Source organism: Passer montanus, unplaced genomic scaffold (genome assembly GCF_014805655.1).
Source record: "Passer montanus isolate IOZ18808 unplaced genomic scaffold, ASM1480565v1 scaffold19, whole genome shotgun sequence".
NCBI classification, from domain to species: Eukaryota; Metazoa; Chordata; class Aves; order Passeriformes; family Passeridae; genus Passer; species Passer montanus.
In genome coordinates this window covers 4298740-4317308 of record NW_024366480.1, presented here as the reverse complement: position 1 = coordinate 4317308, position 18569 = coordinate 4298740, and the positions used below count along the sequence as shown (strand labels likewise).

General features: G+C 42.2%; 1 long non-coding RNA gene across 1 annotated transcript in view; it reads left to right on the top strand.

Moving 5' to 3' along the window:
- Positions 1-18221, top strand: part of LOC120500813 — a 54739-nt gene extending 36518 nt beyond the window's left edge. Inside the window, exon 2 of the long non-coding RNA XR_005627177.1 lies at positions 18002-18221. This is a non-coding gene — a long non-coding RNA (uncharacterized LOC120500813). The remainder of the gene's footprint in view (positions 1-18001) is intronic.
- Positions 18222-18569: the final 348 nt, after the last annotated feature.

Genomic DNA, 18569 nt, shown 5'->3' with positions numbered 1-18569 from the left:
ATTTCAAGTAGACAGTGTCTCTCTGGTATCAAACCAGGAAAAAATTGGTATTGCTTTCCTCTAAAAAAATAGAAAAGGCAAGTAGCCATCTTACTCTTTGCCTTGAATACTAACAGTGAAACGTGATGTTTCAAGGATTAAAAGGAATCCAATTTCACCTCTCAAAGCCTGAGGATGAAGTTCCATGTTGGCCTGATAATATATTTTAGCTGAGCATTGTAAAAACCTGAAGTAGAGTTTGCTTTCTGCACTGTCTGCCCCCTTGCCACTACTCTAGAGGAGCAGGCACTATTGCTGGCAGCAGGGAACACTCAGATGTCGAATTCAGAGCTTGGACATTGCACCAGGAGAGAGCTGTCACTGCTACACCAGTGTCAGAGTGCAACAATATGCATCCACATGATATTTGTATCCTGGGATTATCAGACTCTGTGCAGAAGCAAAAACTTAACTTTGTTGTGATAGGTTTTTTGGATTGAGAAAAGTTAAACCATCTCCTTCAGGAAAAAAAAAAAGAGAAACTCAGAAAAGAAGACAAAATAAAACCAACCAAACTTCTTTTATCCAATGTACCCTGAGTAAGGAAATTTACTCTCTTGGCAGAACTATACACGGCTTGACAAGGCTTGAGATAGACTTGACAGATGACTCAGATCAGAAACACAAAGAAGCAGTGGGTAAGAAAGTACTGTTGTACAAGTGTGGCTGCAGAGTTACTCAGTACAGGAAAGCATGCACATTCTCAGATAATATTAATCTTAATTAGCTTTAATTTAAGTCAATTTGTTGTCTGGGTGCTACCAAGAAGTGTTATGCCAAACAGGTTATCCAAGATACTTCCCTGTTGTGGAATGGTTACTTCTGGCCTTTGAGTTACAACTTGGCTGATTTGAGTCTCTTGGGGCAGAGAGGTTCTGTGGCTGCATGTAGGAAGTGGCATGTTTGAGAGACAGCAACCAAGCTGTGCTTGGAAATGACCACATTTGCTGTGTGCTGTCTCTTTTGTATGGCCCCTATTGCGAGATCAGCTAGCAAGGCTCTGGGAGGAAGCAGCACCCAACAGAATTACATGATTGAGGCTTTTATGAGTTACTGGAAGTCTTCCACAGCCTGAAGAAACAGTTGCAGTTTATTGCATCAATAAGAGTACAGTTTACATTAGAAAGTAAAACCAGCTTGTTTGTTCCAGGAAATTATTGCCATAGCTTGACACCACGTACTACCTTGAAGGTGAAGAGCAATATCACTGCCTTGTAGTCATTAGCAATGATTCTGAACAGCTCATCAGCCTTAATGCCTCCTGTGGCAGACAGGGAAACTTTGACTGCAATTGCTACCATTTACAGGTACAGATAGCAAGTGAACTCCTGAATACTGGCAACTGCAGGATGGATGACAAATTTTGTGTTGCTACAAATACATGCAGCACTGGAATCAGTCACCTTCCACCACTTTGTCTTGATCAAGCATGAGATTTTAACTTACCACAGGAATTTATATGGTTCCCTTTTACCTATACTTGTCCAAAATATTATAAGAAATACTGATGTTTTCTGTTTAAATACCCTCTATTTCCTGGCTTCTTTTATGTTTCTCCAATGCCATGTTAGGTAGGGAGTCTGGCTCCAGGTAAACACCAGTTGAATCAGCTTGTCTTGAGTGTGCTTAGCTAGCTCCAGGTGGTCCTGCCACTGCATCTGGCTGCTCTTTGCTTCAGATTCAAGATGAATTCAAGATAAATTCGTTGTTCAGATTTACCACCACTTCTGGCCTGGACATGGTCTAGAATCAAGAAGAGATTCCTTCTATTTAATTCATCTGTGATGAAGGTTTGAACCCGAGCTCCAAATCCACATCCTCCAGTCACTGCAGATATTTGCATTTTGATCCTACACTGCAAAGGTTTTGCTAATAACTACACACACAACTTCTCTGAAGGATGGAGAAACATTTTACATTAGCAATTTACCTGTTGCTGCTGACAGAGTTAAACCATCTCCCCAAAAAATTCAAGCTATCTAGCTTTTTTCACCTTTATGTGTTGTGTCTGATTTGGCTTTGAGCTCCAGGAGAGGTGCCAACAAATCTTAGTGAGAATATTGGTTTTTTCTACTCCTGAGCCAGTGGGGCTGTGCTGGGAAAACCTGGCATCCAGGAGCTGCCCTGCATGACTCCAGTCCACTTTCACCTCCCTCTGGGCAGACTTTTCAACAAAGGATGTGCAATATCTCACTGCAGGCAACTCACCACGTCTCCCTCCCCAGATCACTGCAGCTGCTAGGAAAACCAGTATCCCTCAAATTAGACACCTACTTTAAAGAAGAACAGTGTGCTTCACAGCAACAGACATGATAAATGCTGTGAGTAATGACAGATCCGTGTGTTAACAGCACTATCAGCCACCTACTGGCTCCTTTCTTCTTTTCATAAAGGCTTTTCTCCCCTGGTTTTGCATGAAGCACATACTTCTCGTGTCAAGGTGGATCTCTCTGCAGAAGTTCTGAAGTCCTGACTGCAGCAGTGAAACAGGCTCAGTGCTGATCAAACAGCTGGGGCTCTTTGCCCCAGTTTCCCCACTTGTAATAGGAATAATGTCTGCATTGCAATCCTACTGCAAGGTGCAGTTAATATTTGCACAGTGGAATTTGGGAGATACCAAACATCAGATATTCCCCGGATACACCAGTAAATCAATTGTATCTGCACAGTGAACAAAAGCAGGCACAGATGCTAGCATAATGTTATGTATTTTGGTACAAAGTGAAATAAAAACCTTGCCTTCTGTCCTCAGATTTCTTGTCAAACATCCATTGCTTCAGATGCTGAAGCAGTTAGTAATACAAAACATATTTCTATCCTACTTTATTTTACACTAAAAGTGAAGAAGTATGATTGAATCTTAATACAAAAAAAAAAGGGCTTAAGTTACATTCTCCTGGGATCATCTGTAGCAAGCATAATAAGTTTCTCAATATCTGACCTAATTATATCTGTCCTTCTAAGTTTTGTTTCCCATAAGAGCTAAATGTCTGGTTAAAAATAACATTTGAAATTCCTCCAAGTTCCAACAGAACTTTTTCAGCCTCTCTCAAATTTTATACCTATTTTTGCTTTAATTTTCACCCAACTTTAAAAGTTATGGTTTGAAGGCCAGCATTCTGCTCTGTTATCCAGTTCCTAAATATGTTTGCATCAGATAAACTTGAAAAATAGGGGGGAAAATCATATTATGTGTGTCTATTTCATGTTAGAAAAATATGGCAGCTATCAAAACAAGTGACAGATACACATGGGGAAGGAAGGATGTCTTTGTGGTTGGAAAGGAATTGGCTGTGTTAGAAATGTACCTTCTGATTCTCATCAAGGTCTCTGACAGAAAACACCAGGCAATGCTGCAGTGGTTGTTTGTGTCATCAGTGCTAGCCAAGCACCCAGTGTGAGCCACTGCACCAGAGCAAAGGTGGTGGAGGGTGACACAGGCCCCAGACCCTGTGACCCATCAGTCCTGATCAGAGCTCCCCAGCCAAGAGCTGGCAAACTGTACTACTGTTGGGATGGCAGAATTCTTCATACTCACCTCTTCCTGCTGGTCCTGGTACGAGAGGGCTGGCACAGACCTGGAGCTTTGCATCTAAATCCACTTCACACAGCAGCCAGGGATGCCAGTGGCCATTTAAGACCTTTGTGCCTCAGTTTCCCAATTGTAAGCCATGGATAAGAGCACTGAGCTCCCTGAAGAGACATCGCAAGGCTGAGGTGCTAACATTTGCCAAGAGCTAGGAAATCAGGTCTAAAGTGTTAAAGAAATACAAAGTATTATCATAAACAGTCCCACTCCATTCCTAGGGAGATTGATAATGAATAATCTTTATACAGCACCCTCCACTGTGAATAGGCCAAGAAACGAGAGTCTGCAAACAGAGATACAAACGGGATTTTTGGATGGGAAATTCAGATTAGCCCTTTCCTACTGAGAAGCTTTTTAGGCCTTGTGGAAGGAAGAATCTGGAGATCAGACTGACTATTTGAACATCCAGCTTTGTGCACCAGCAGGAGTTCTGCATCCATCACTGTGGACGAGCCATAAAGCCCATCCTGGAGGTTTATAAATGGTGCTGCCTGCTCACAAGAGCAGAGCTGGTGTGAGCTCTGCTTCCACGGTTCAGCTCACGGGAGGGGGGCGCAAGCAGAACAACAAATGCAGGTTATAATTGCCCAGTCATTCTGCTTCAAGGGTCTGGGACACTTAAATGTCACAGTATATAAATGGGAATTGTTGGAAGAAATAGAGCAAAGTGATTTCAAAGGCATCCGAGTCCAGAGCTTTTGCTGGTTCATAGTACAGGTTCAAGGCTGGAGCAGATTGCCTGAATTCCCTCAGAAAGAGGCAGTGAAGGGCTGGAGGGTGAGGCAGCAGCTCCTCTGTGGGTCCTGTGGTGGAAAGGTCTGGTTTTGCTGGATGGGCAGTTTGGTGGTTACAATATTCCCAATGGATGTGTGTGTGTTCAGATCCCTGCAGGCTGACAGGCCAAGCTCTCCAGTTTCACTGGCCTTGCCTTAGCCATGAGATTATTCTGCTGGTGCAAAACCTGACTGCAAGCTCTGAATCCTAATATAACTTAAGTATTTGGCTTTTCCTTAAGAATTCTGTGAGGGACACATTCATACCTTTCCTGTGGGCTGCCTTAGGAGCAGAGGCTGCTGTGAGTGCCCAGCTGTAACTGCAGCACTCTGCTGTGGGGAGTTCAAGGCAGAATCAACCAAAGGCTCCTCAGAAGTGCGGCTGGCACTGAGAATTGCTGTCCTGAGAACAAGGGCCAGGGCTGAGTCGCTCCTGCCACAGGAAAGGGGAAGGAAGGGCAGCACTGTGATGGAAAACCAGGCTTGCTACTGCCACCCCTACTGCAGAGATAGGAAGGGTGAAGGCAGAAATGCTATTGCAGGATGGGGCCCTTCCTTTACCCCCAACAGCAAACACTGCCCTGGCTCCCTGTGCTCCTGTGCCAGCCACTGCAGCAGTGAGCACCAAGCAGCAAGGCTGGCAGAGCTCAGGAGGAGTTTGAACAATGCTCTCACACCCCCAATGTGACCCTTGGGGATGGTGCTGAGCAGGGCCAGGAGAGGGACTCGATGATCCTTGTGGGTCCATCCCTTCCAACTCAGCTTATTCTGTGATTCCCTGAGCCTTGCTTCCCGGGGCTGGGGCCTTTGTTGCTGTGACAGTCTGAAGTCCTGAGCCTGTGCTGTGCCAGCACTCACCCCGTGTGGGGAGCATGTGGCAGAGTACACTTCTCTGGGAGTGGGGACTGCATCTGCAGCATGTCTGCACTTGTGACAAAGCACTGTCTGTCCCTGCAGAAGGCTTTGCTGATATCTAATATCTGCTTGGACTAGATGATCTCTCTAGGTCCATTCCAACAGAACTATTCTAGTCCAGTCTAGTCTAGTCTAGTCCAGTCTAGTCTATCCCATGTCACAGAGCCACCCTACTCTTCCCAGGGATGGGGTCCCATACAGCAGGCACTTTGCAAAGTGTCTGGGATCAAGGCCTCCCCTCCTGAGACAGAAACCATCATGGGCCTGGGGCTGGCAGGGAGCAGAGCATCCCATGTTCATCCCCAGAACAACAAAACCACCAGGCAAAAAGAGAAGGAGACAAGACAGCAGAGCTGGGCTTTGCTTACATGGCATTCCAGCTAGCTGAGGGATGGAATACAACAGTGGTAACCTGGCTCACTCCTAATGCAAAGGGGATGTTGCTTGTGAATTAAATACAATGTGCTTTTGTTCTCAATTTTCTAGCTATTCTCCCCTGTATAAGGTGTTGATGTGACTTTATTTCTTTTGTCCATCTCCTTTTTTTTTTTTTTTAAGAGTAAAGCATAGTAGCAATTAGGGATCCTAGACACTTCTGTAGGTTTAAGTAGCCCAAATTTTGGAAATTGAGTGGGGAGGGGGTTTCACTAAGATGTTTTCTAATTAAAAATGGTTTGCAAGCACCAAGCCTATGATGAGGACTTCTTTGATGATCTCTCACAGCTCTACCACTACCACTTTGAGAAGCAGTACACAGGGAAATGGCTGTTATAGAAAAGCCAATGAGATAAATCTTGAAATAATTTTACCAACATTAGGCATCCTATTTGAGGAAGAAACTGAAGATAGAAATTTTTTTTTCACATAAAATATTGATATTTCCAAAAGCAAGATATTCATAGGTGATGAGACTGATTTACAGCAATAGTGCACACAACATTCACTTGCTCCTAGATTGTGAGCAGGAATGTCAGACTCATTTCTAAATTGGGCAATTGCACCTGTATGTGTAACATTCCAAACATAGTAGGTGCTTCTTACTCTTTCCCTGTGTCTGATTTTGAAAAATCTGTTCCTTGCTAGATTGAACTCCTTGCTTCTCAAGTATCTTCTCTAAATACGAGTTTGCATGTGACGTTCATCCAGAAGTTCTCTGCAGATCCAGTTCTGATGCTGTTCTTTCACATGTTATTTGTTTTAATTCTTCCATAACATTTTTCAGTCCTCCCTTTCATTTCTCTCAAGCTCTCAATAAACCTTTATAATCCTGATACGCTGTTTTCATAGTTTCTCCAATAGTCTCTTTGAAGAGGCTGGACAAGCTAGACCATCTCTCAAATGATACAAAACATTTTCCTAATGTGGATATTATGTGTGCCAGGAAATTCCTGAATCACTTTGAGTACTCCCATACTGCATTCATGAATGTCAGCAGCAGTGACAGGAGCTGTCTGTCCTTGCTGGAGACTCCTTATTCCCAGGAAGGATATTCTGCACCTCTAGGTTACCACATCTGCCACTGCCAGTTCTAAGAAAGAGTTTCCCATCCCTCAGCAGGAAATATTAATCACCCACCCAAAGCCCATCAGGACTAATTCTATCCAGTATCTAAGCAACAATTCAGATAGCAAATGTTGGGGGGGAGGGGTGGGGGGGAGGAATTTATGGCCAAATACTGTCCCAATGTCTCTTTTTTAAGCAATGACCTTTTTTTTCTGCCTCTTGCCTAGACCAAGTTCTGATCACCCAGGAAAGGCCGAAGCAAAGCCACTTTAGGCGGAGACATAAAACCAAGATTGTGTCCCATGGTAATTCTGGATTTCCAGCAGAGCTGCTCTTCAGCTGTTGCAAGAGCCTTTACAGAACCACTGTTCCTCTGCTCCTCTCCCTGCCCTGTCGGGAGGTTTCCTGCCCTGCCTCCCTCAGCACCCAGGCTGTCCCAGCTGGCAGGGCTGCTTGTGGCTGAGGTGTTTGTGGCTGTTTGTGGCTGTGCTGTGCCCTGGCTGGGGGCAGAGCCCTGCCCAGAGCAGGACCCTGTGCAGGCAGGGCTCCTGCTGCTCCAACTGCTGCAGGCCTGCTAAAGGCAACGAGGGCTTGTTCTGCTGTCTCTATTTGTGAGAACGTTCAAATACCAACGTTAAATCCAGGCTTATCCTCTCTTTTCTTTACATAAAAGCTTCCACTCAAAGCAGATGTTCTCAAATCTATTATCCTCTATATTGTTCATATTGGTTCTAATTTTTCCCACGTTGCTCAAAGCTCTATCCTCAGGTGACTGTTCTCTGAGCTTTCCCAGCTCAGCTTTAACTTTCAAATAAGATTTATCCATTAAAAAACAATTCTACTGCTTTTTGCAGCTATCATTTTGTCACATATGGATTTATTCAATAAATGCTTTTAATAGCAACATTTCTAGGCTTTGTTTGTCAAGAGCTGCCAAGGCTTTTACAAGCTGGGGTTGGCACAGACGCTGAATTGCCTCTCTGTACCCAGGGGAGAGCTTCCTGCTGGTCATGACAGAGGTCCTGCACACACAAGTAAATGAAAGGAAATTAAAAATATGGGTAGCTACATAATTCACAGCAAGTAAATGGTAAAGAGTATCAGGCTTCCAGCAACTTCTGGACCTCAGCAAAGCTTCTAGTAAAAGCAGGAATATGTTATTTTAATTTGCAGTTCCAAGATCTACTGAAAAACCTAAAAGCCCAGTTTCAACACAAGCACCATGATAGGGAACTATATAAAGGCCATCAGCAAGAGCAAATTCAGCCAGCCCAAGGGCACTGGGAAGTGACAGCTGACAGGACAGAGGAGAGGTCAAGATCAGTATGCCAAGAATCTCCCATTCATGGGTCAGCCTGAACTTAAACAGCATTGCTGCTGCCTGCCTGCTGCGTGCTGTGGGGCAGCGGGTGTCCAGTATTTGTGTCTTGGTGCACCCTGCATCCACCCATGCAGGCCTTCACAGGTGTCTCTTGAGCAGCTGTGGAAGGTGGTGGTTAAAAAAAAAGAGGGAGTCTTTCCCTCTCTTCTGTTCCTCAGTCCTTTCTGAGGTGTTCAGATGTCTATTGCTAAAGTGTTCTCCTTGAAAGTGGCATAATACTAAGTTTGTCTAAAGCAAAATCAAAAGAGAAAAGAAAATACATTGCCTAATATTGTTTTTTAGGTTTTTCAAGAACTCTAAACTTGTTTTGGTGCATCTTTTGCTTTCTTTCAATGAAATACTTAATAGAGTCAGACATTAATAGGATTTCTTTCTGCTCCATTCTTTCCATACTTACCCATTCAGTCCCACAAGGACTTATTAATTAAATTCTCTCAGAACAGTGTTATCTCTCTTTGACTATCTCTATTTTCTGTACTGCAGCTTGTGTACATTGTAGAGAGGAACCAGAGAGAGAGTGAAGAACCAAATAAAAAGATCCCTCCAGGAATACAGTATTGGATTACACAAAGAAAACCAGCAGTTCTGATTGCTCATCCTTATTTCCCAGAGGAGGCCTCAAATGTCTTTGTTCTTTGGCTCTTTAAAAAGAATTTCCTTTTCTGGTAAAATCATTTTACCTGCGAAGTGCAGGCCAGGCTTTTGGTCACATTCACCTGCTTTTCCATTAGCAGCTGTTACAAATTGTCCTTCATGTTTGGGCTCCAACAAACAGCTTTGGGGTATTTTGCAGCTCCCCATGGCTTTGTGCCTGGGCTCCAGGACCTTCCACCAGACCTGGGTTTCCAGGGAGAATATGGCCTCATGTAAGCCACACAGTGGGCTCTTCTCACAACATCAGAGTGTCATAAATGTATTATTGCTGACAAGAGTCATGATGAGATCCCGGATAAACCAAAAAAAGGATGAGCATGGGGCCCCAAGCCCCCTCTCATCTCCTGAAGGGCTGTACCTGTTTTACAGAGAACAACTTCTGCTCCCAGAGTTGTCCAAGTCAGGTCCCCCAGTGCTAAAGTGACCACAAATAACAGAATAACTCTTACAAACTTAAATGGGAAGTACAGTAGTATATATAATTAACCAAGTGTTTCAAGCTGTGAACTCCCTGTCTCCTTGAAGTCCACAAGTTGTATGAGCCACAGCCATCACACCTAGGGTATATGTGCACACATATACACGTCCTGATATGTTCAGTATCTTGTTCTTGTCTAAAAATAAGGTTGCAAAATAGAATGGGAAAATCCATATGCTTCCTTACACTGGGAACCTGACATTCCCTCCAGTTTACCATTTCCCAGCTAGCTAGATATTGTATCATTTATGCTGGATCTCCCCCAAGATTAATGGCATCATCTGTACACTGTTAACAGCCTAATCTTGCTAAATCTCTTTGTTTTGAATGTGACTGTGCCTGATCTTCATTATTTTAATTGTTTAATATATTATAATTAATTAGATCTAACAGATTCCAGTTCAGCCTGACACAGTCACATCTGTCTGCGAGCTGTGGGCAGCACAAGACAAACCAGGCTGAATCCAGCTTTTCAGTCCAGAGACCAGGTACTATTTTTGCCACTATCTTGTTTATCTGCAGGCAAGTTATCTATCTTTCTGTGTCTCCCAGGGATTCCAGCTTGCAGTGTTGATAGCCTAGCTGGATCTCAGCACAGGTTGATATTTTGACACGATTGTTGTGGAAGCAGGAATAACAATGCTCAGCCCATCCCATCCCCAGCTGCCTTCCAAGCAGGACTGGCTCCTGGGTAAACCAAGCACAGCAATAAAGATTGTGAACATGGACGCTTGTGAGTATGGATGGTGTTTCAGCATAAAACATGGAAACCTCCCTTTCCTCCACACCCACCTCATGTCAAGTTCTGGCAAGACTTTGGGACTTCCCACAGGACAGACTTTCTGCCTACACCTTTTACTTGCTGTGCGTGGCAGAGCCCCATCAATCATGTCAGTTTTTTCCTGAAAATGCTGCTGCTGTTGCTGCTGCATGCACAGGCATCCAGACCCTTTGCACCATCTCTCCAATGGTGCATCTTCATTCTGCTCACATCCAGCTTGAAGCAAATAAAAATTTTTTGCCGGCGATTAAGAGCTATTTGTTTCTTCCAAAGGTAGAGCTGTGAGAAGAGCAAGCTTTCCTTTCCAAAAGTGAATGAAGCTGCTTACTTTCTCTTCCCCATCACCTTAACACAGCACTTCAGTGGGAAGAGCACTCACCCAGGACATGGAGGACTCAAATTCAATTCACTTCTCCACCTCAGAGAAGGCAAATCCATTTCTTCAGGGCACACTCTTGCTACGAGTCTCCACAAGGGGATCTTTAGCTCCTGCTAAATGTTTGTTATGTTTGTCCAAAAATTAATAACAGAGCATTGATCCTAAGAGCAACAGCAGCCTGCTGGTCTGCTGTTTGTGAGCCAGAGCTCACAAACAAGGGTGAAAAGATTTGGCTCTGCTCTGTGCCCTAAGGACTACTTTTGCATCTTATCTGGTGATCACTGTGTGAAATAAATTCAGGATATCTCTTCCAGGAGTATCAGGGTTCCCTAGCACCCTCCTTGCAGCAGTAAGCAGTACAGTGAAAGACCAAACTCTCCTTCTATATAAACAATCAGACCTTGACTGAATTCATCACAAAAAAGAAGACAGGAATAAACAAACATATGCAGAAGCCTGGTGCTGTCATCTCCACAAGAAAACCACATGTTAATGCCCCCCAACCTGATAAAAGACATTCCCTTTGGCATTGTGGACAGCCAGCTGCCCGGGGTCCCCTGACAGTAATGAACAGATGCTCCAGGGAAAACACAACTGGTGTGGCGTGAGAAGCATGCACTTGGTCCAGCAAAGATGAACCCCCAAGGTTACAGAACAAGTGCCCACCAGTACCACACCTCAGAAACACTGCCTCTGCAGTACCCATGGTTTTGTGGCAGCCAGCCTTCTCTAGAAATGTCTAATCAAGACCCTCCCCCCAAAACTCCAGGAAAAACATTATCTTACTTGGGGACCTTGGTACAAAAGGAGCAGAGAAAAGGGTCTCTAGCAAACATGGAGACTGATTTCAAAACACTAGGGGAAAAGAATGTACCTCCTGTATTTTTGAATCCCTTTAATAATTGTCAGATCTGTAAAAATATTCAGTTACAACAACTGTAATCAAAATAATATACTATGTGTTTTTGTCATCTTGTTTAGGGATTCTTTTCCACTCCCAAAACAACACAGGCTTGTTTTTAGATAGAGACACTTTTCTTCTTGCAATTTATTTTTCCTCCAAAGAAAATGTGCTTTCAAATTATATGCAGGGTGGATTAATGAATTTGAAGCAGTTTCCAGGCTGTTAGGGGTGCAAAGGGAGAGTTTGTGGTGTTGGGGCCAGGTATGCTCACATCCACCCCAGCAGCCATGACCACAGACTGGGAGGAACCTGGCAGGAGCTATTGTAGCCAAGGGAGAATTTGTCAGAGCAAGAAGCTTGCTGGGGAAGGGAGGAGCAAGACAAAATCACCAGGAAGGCTGGTCTGTGGGAGGAAGATCACAGCAGGAGGGAGAGCGGGAATTTTTGGTTGGTGGCAGAGCACCAAGGCACAGGAAAAGAGCACTTTAGTTCTGCATATATCCAAATGAATGTACTGAGCAGTCCTCAACCACCCTCCGAGCTGCTATGCCATATTTACTTGGAGAAGTGATCTGCTGGGGATATAAATTGTTATAGGAACATCAGAGTGATGCTAGGGAATGTGTGAGCCACGGGCAGGACATGGCAACAAACTCCCAAATCTTCCTGGGAATGGCACACTGTACAAGTGCCAGGAGAGGATTCATTTACAACTGAGGTGAAGGTACCTCAGCCTAGCTTGTTACCCAAAAACCTGCAGGAAAAATCTTCCCTGAGTTGTGTCCAGATGCTGAGGAGTAGCTTTGGTGTCACAGACCAAGTCCTCATGCACTGAGAACTCAAAAGCTTCATCAGAAAGAGAATTCCTGACTGTGCTTTCCTCATCACCAGCTACCAGTAGGAGATGGAGAAAACAAAAAATTCAGAGAGTCAGTGTTTCTTCATCAGTGGTGAGCAGCTGTAGCAGAGACTGCACTGACAGACGGATATAAGCCTGGAATTCAGGACATTTTGAGAACTTCCTGCCTGGACATCAACCATAGCTCTAGCTGGACACCTCCAAATCTCCACTTTGTCTTGTAAACTGCTTCTTAAAGAAACCTCTACCCCATGTGCTTTCTGATAGCTGCAGGATACAGTACAGATCTTTCCACATCCCATGTGATTATCTATGGATCTCATCTCTAGTAGTAATTTTTACTACTTTTTCTTCAGCCAAATTTTGAAACTAGATAGGCTTCATTATTTTACTACCCTCCTTTTCTGTTTTCACAGAAAGTGGAACATTTTCTTCAGCAGATTTTTTTCCCCAAATCTTGTCCCTCCACCTATTCTCCTTAGAAAGGCACCTAATCTCTGCTTTTGAGTTCTGAGTTTTCCTTGTGCACACCATCTTCTCTGAATAATTGGGTTAATCCATAGCCTAGCAAGTCTTCCTGTGCACTGTTGTCTCCATACAACTTTTTGCATTTGCAGGCGTGAGCTGTAACCAGCTCTGGTGACAGTTTTTCTGTAAAGGAAGAAAAATGACATTGTAAAATCTGGAGCTGATCAACAAATCTGTTGATGAAGCTCAGAGCAACTCGCAGCATTCTGAAGTTAGTCTACTGCTATTATTGCTGCTCACATGCTGCTTATTGTATCATAGAGATCATCTGGTTACAGCCTAGTTGTACTCTTAATTAGCCAACCTAGAAGTCTGCCAAGTTTGAAAAAAAACCAAAAGAATTTAACTGAGAAGTGAGACATTAACTATTTGAGAGATAATATAATGTATAAACTTGGTGGTCTTATTCAGGAGTTTAACCTTTTTCTCACTGAAACATCCTTTTCAAATTAAGTGTTACAAAAAAGAGAACCCAAAAGTTGGGAGAAAAAAAAGAGTGCCTGCCCTGTGAGACCTTAGGCCTGGATTTTCTTCTTCAAAAATCTTTCTTTGGGGCTTAGGTTTCAAAGTCTGCTCCAGATAAATGACAAGAAAGATTGGCTTGGTAACTCTGGCACTAGCTTGCAAATAGGATCTCAGCCCCTTTTTCAGCCTCAGGTTTTTCCATATGGCCACAGGGAAATCATGTGGACATTTACCTGAGAGCTCTGTCCCTACAGAGCCCTTCCCTGCAGGACTGAGTGTAGATTTCAATTTGCTGCTGACCTCTAAACGACTGTAAAACTGTAACTTGGCCACATTGCAAGTACTCCCACTAATTTTATACTTCCTGGGGCTTATCTATTATGCAAAACCAGTCAGGTCTCACAAGCTGGAAGCTGTGTAGAAGAGCAGCTTTTATCACAGCCCGGTACTATACATGTTGTAGCCTTTGTTTTGACATCAGCTCAATTGTGTCCTGTTTAGATAATTGACCAGAGAAGAACTACAAACATTTCCAGGCTAGATAAGTTATCCATCTTATGGAAGAATCTGACAGAAAAGACCAAGGAGGGAGGGCATTTTGCTTTGTTTGTCCAGATAAGCTGATTTGTAAAATATGCAACTCTCACACGTTTTTTAGAGTAACACACAGCTGTGGGACAGTTGTAAAACTCCATATAACATTATAAAACCATTACAATGTACTATTTGAAATGTGCGTATAGATTTAAAAAGTAATAATTTGCTTCATTCTAGTTAGCCTCTATTAAACTAGATTCATTAGCTCCCACACACAACAGCTGGGTCTTCAAAATGTCAGGTAGCTGACAAGGGGGCATGATAAGAATCCACAAGTGTTTCAGGAGTATAAATATCAAAGCAGGAGATTCTCCAGTCAGGATGGAAAAGGGTAAGTACCAATTAGTTTTGTTCCAACTATTGACAGGAGCACATCCTAACAGCCTGGTTGAACTTCTTGGAGGAAGAAACAGCCAGCCATTAAGTGGCTCACACCAGGGTATATTTGAGACCTCATTTCTAAATCAGACAGGATTCTTAGAGCGGATAAGTTACAGAAATTGATGCTGAGCCAGGAGAGCAAAGGGAATACAAAGATAGTAACAGACTCCAGAGATCCTGGGAGGAAAAAAGGTGTTCAGGGCCAAAAGGAGGAAGAAGAGCAGGGCAGGAGAATCGAGTGCTCTAGGAACTTTAACAAACAAGGTGGGATTTGATTGATTGCTTTCATAGACTTAAGTTCCTTGTCTCCTAAAATCTCTCCTGCCATTACAACCTCAGGTTCTCTTCCAAGGCCCACTGTTTATAGGGCACATGCTCTGCTCAATCAAAAATCTTTGAGCCCACTCCATGGGGCTGGGGGCTCGCAGTGCTGTGGAAGGGCTGCACCCACCTGCCTCTGCCTCAGCACAGGCATTTCATTACATGCTTTGTCCTCTGTACAGCTGCACTTTTTCACAGACCTTATTTATCTGGAGATTTCAGCTCATCTTTCAAATCTGCTTGAAACCCAGTCCCAAAGTTTTTCGGGGGCATTGCTGAATGTACAGAGAGATAAACAACACAATCTCACAAAGCTAACTTCAAAGGCAACAAGGCTAAAAAACACTAGGTTTTAATTTCTGACCCTGCTCATGCTAAATGTTGTCTAACACTTTGGCAGCAATATGTGGCCCTGAGGTCTTCCTTCAATATCCTACCAAGAATATAAAATAAATCCTGATAAATGTAGTCAGTATAAAATAAAGTGAGTTGAAATTGGTTGCTGGGATGCAAAACTGAAGCTGACAGGCAGTTGTGAGGAAACTTGCAAGAAAATGCTTATTTTATGTATTTTTTTGGGGCTTAGCAGCTTGGAGCTGTCAAGATGGTTTTGCACATGCTCGGCAGCGAAAACAAGGGAACTGAGTGATTTTACCAGTAGAAAATGTAAATTCCTACTGCATTAAGCAAAGCTTCAAGATTAGAAGTGCTATTAATGCCTATAACTTGAATAAAGTTACTTTAGTATGTATTTAGGGGCCTAAGTTTTCCTTGTAAAACTACATTTGAATTTCTTTAGTATCCTGTTGTGATAATTTTGCCAAGAGCTTGTGGAAATCTCTATAAAATAAACTATAAAAATATAATATTAATATAATATATAACAACCATATAAATATATAATATAAAAATATAATATAAAATCTATATAAAGTAAAATATATTAGTAAATTTACCTCCATCCACAGCTCTATCAAACTGTTCAGATACCAGTAAGTGATTCATGAGATTTTTTAACTCTAGAAATTAAAATGGACCACCTCATGAAACTATCTTTGAAGTGCTGTCTCATTTTATTTTTAACTTCAAATTATTATCTGATAAATAATTCTCTGTATTAATAATTCCTTGTATTACCTTATAGACATATAGGATCAATATGTTACCCATTGATTCTTTTAATGGCAAATGCTTAGAGTGAGAGTCTAGAAGCTGGTGTGCATCCTAGAGGAGCTATGCTGTTTCATTTTTAGGTCCTCCAGAAATCCTCAGAACATACCTTATGAGACTTGCACCTTAGTATTTTTTTCTGATCCCTTCAACTCCAACAACTATGTTCTAATTCTAAAGAATGCTAAGAAAATAAATAATTTATCTTTAAAAAATACGAGACAAACTCAGGATAAATGCATGCAAGATGAGAAGCTCTGATATTAAGTGGCACAACTGATTTGAACCAAGACATTATGGAGCCTTTCTCCTTACAACCAACATTAAAATAACATTAGCTAGTAAGAACAAATACATTAAAAAAAAAAGTCAAAAAATAAATCAAAGTAGGTATAATAGGATGATGTTAGTCTCAAGTTTGCTTCAAGACATCCTGTCTCTTCTGGCTACACTTTTTAAGTGTTACCCTGCTCACTCAAGAGCAGTCACACATAGTGGAAATGAATACAAGCTAAAGAGTTCTGAGTTCCCAAATCCCAATGGCCATTTTTTGCAAAAAGTAAAGAATTGTATGATAAATGAACAGGATTCCTCTGGATTCAGTAACTCAGCCCTGTGTGAAGGATTGGGATAAGCCTGATGCACGGTTAATTCATCAATGCCATGCTAAGTTCACTCAAACTGATACTTGCAGCCCCAGAGGACTCAGGCTCAGTCAGTGCTCCCAAAGGAGCAGGTGCCCAACCACCTTCGTGCATCATCACCTTGGCACCATCCCTCTTGCTTCCTGGAAGGAGAAATGGTGCAGAAAATAGATGTGATGGGCTCTGATCTTTGGAAGACACACAAATAGCTCAGCATTAGGCAATCAGATAGCAATGAGAATATAATAAAATCATAACACATAAACCATGGATATTCTACTTGCAGGCCTCTATCTAGGCAAGTATTTTCAAACATTCATGTTAAATCTCCTTCTTGTTGCTGATGGTGGGGATATTTCATTAGGCTTCTTCAAAATTCTGATGATTGCAGCAGCATCCCTAAAACACTTGCTCCCTAGCTGCATCTCAAAATAGTCTGATTAATCAACCTTACTCATGAGTGATGAAGTTTGTTATTACATGCAACTTTTGAGTTCATATCTAATTTTAATAATTGTAAGATCAGGGCAAGTACAGAACAAACTGGATTTTCCCTGAGAAAACAGATACACCCAATGCAATGGCATGATGCCTTTTTCAAAATGAGCTCTCAACAACTCAAGAATTTGCACACTTTTACAATGTCCCTAACGTACTTGAATGCTACAATGAAAGGAAATAAATGAGATTCAGGACCTATGCATAGATAGAAACTTGCATATATGTGTGTGACAGCCTCACCACCCAGAGCTCTCAAACCTTCTTTCAGCTATTGGGGTATTGGAAGATATTGCAGCCAATTCCTGATGTTTTCCCCCATCTCATACACTGAGGGTCAGAAATAAAGTTCTGTAGAGTAAATCCAGCTCTTAGTGGCCTCTCTGCCAACTCACAGTCTTTCACAAGTTTCAGGAGCTTTTTCTAAACAAGGAAGACTAGCATGTAGCTTCCTTTCTCAGAAAGGTCAGTAGGAAGCAAAGAGCAGTGCTGATTTATCTTCATCACTTGGTGACAGGTTCTGTGAAGGCAGTTGTTATTTTACACTATTTTTTTTTTTTCAGAATCAGGGAATGTGGTAACCTACAATTTATCATTTCTATGCCATTTATTTGTTGGGTATCCTGTCCTCCTTGGGTACTTACCACTATTGAAAAGATGTTTGCAAACATTTTAAAATAATTTTGGTGGAAAGTATCTTCACATTGTACTGACAGGTGAATTGGAGGAATGACCTTCAGGGACACTTCCAACCATGCACTAACTCTCTAATATATATACACCTAAATCCATCCATATACAAAATCATTTAAGGATTTGAATCCAAGGTAAAGTATTACTTATTCAGGACTCATTGGACTGTTGATTCTTTGGCTAGATTTGTAATTTCTATAAAAAACTAGACTACAAACAGATGAGGAGACTGCAGAATGTTTGATGAGGCAGAGAGAAAGGCCTTGGGAGATCCAGCAGCTCCCACTACTTTCCACTCAGTGATGGAAAATAGTAGCCTTATCCACAATTCATGTTTTATCACTGGCACCAGACAGAGAGTCAGAATCTGACTCATTTTAGAACACTGGGGATGGGGGAGGGAACAAATAATAACAGAATACTCTAAATGCATGCTTCCTTCACTTAAGTCTTTCAGGTGGGTCAACCTACAAGAGTGTCCTGAGGACGAAGAGTATCCATTGATCCAAAAGCACAATCAGACTACAAAGGAGGTGAACAAAAGATCTTATTCCCTTCTGCAAAGCTTGAAGTTTGGCTTGCAAATCACAGGCAGTGACTGAGGAAAAAAATAAAAATATGTAAAATATATACCTAAAAATGTCAATAAATATTTTATTCCAGAAAGGCTGTAATAACTGAAGGATCTTACTTTTGCTAAGTGGGAGAAAGAAACTCAAAACCCAACAGAAGCACACAAAGGCTACATAAAAATACACCCATATGCATATGATCATGTAGCCTGAGAATCAGCCCAGAAAGGTATATAACAAAATCACAACAGTCAGGATTTTAAGCAAGCAGCTTTTGGAAATGTAGCCCTTAACAGTAGGAGAGCACACAACAGAGCTGCCAGCTCTTCTTTTCTTCCCTCTGCAGGCCATAAATCTGCAGAATCATCTCCTGGTCTCTGGGGAAATGCCCTTTGCCTGGCTGCCTTTGCTCATTATCCTGTTCCCAGGAAAAAAAAAAAAAAAA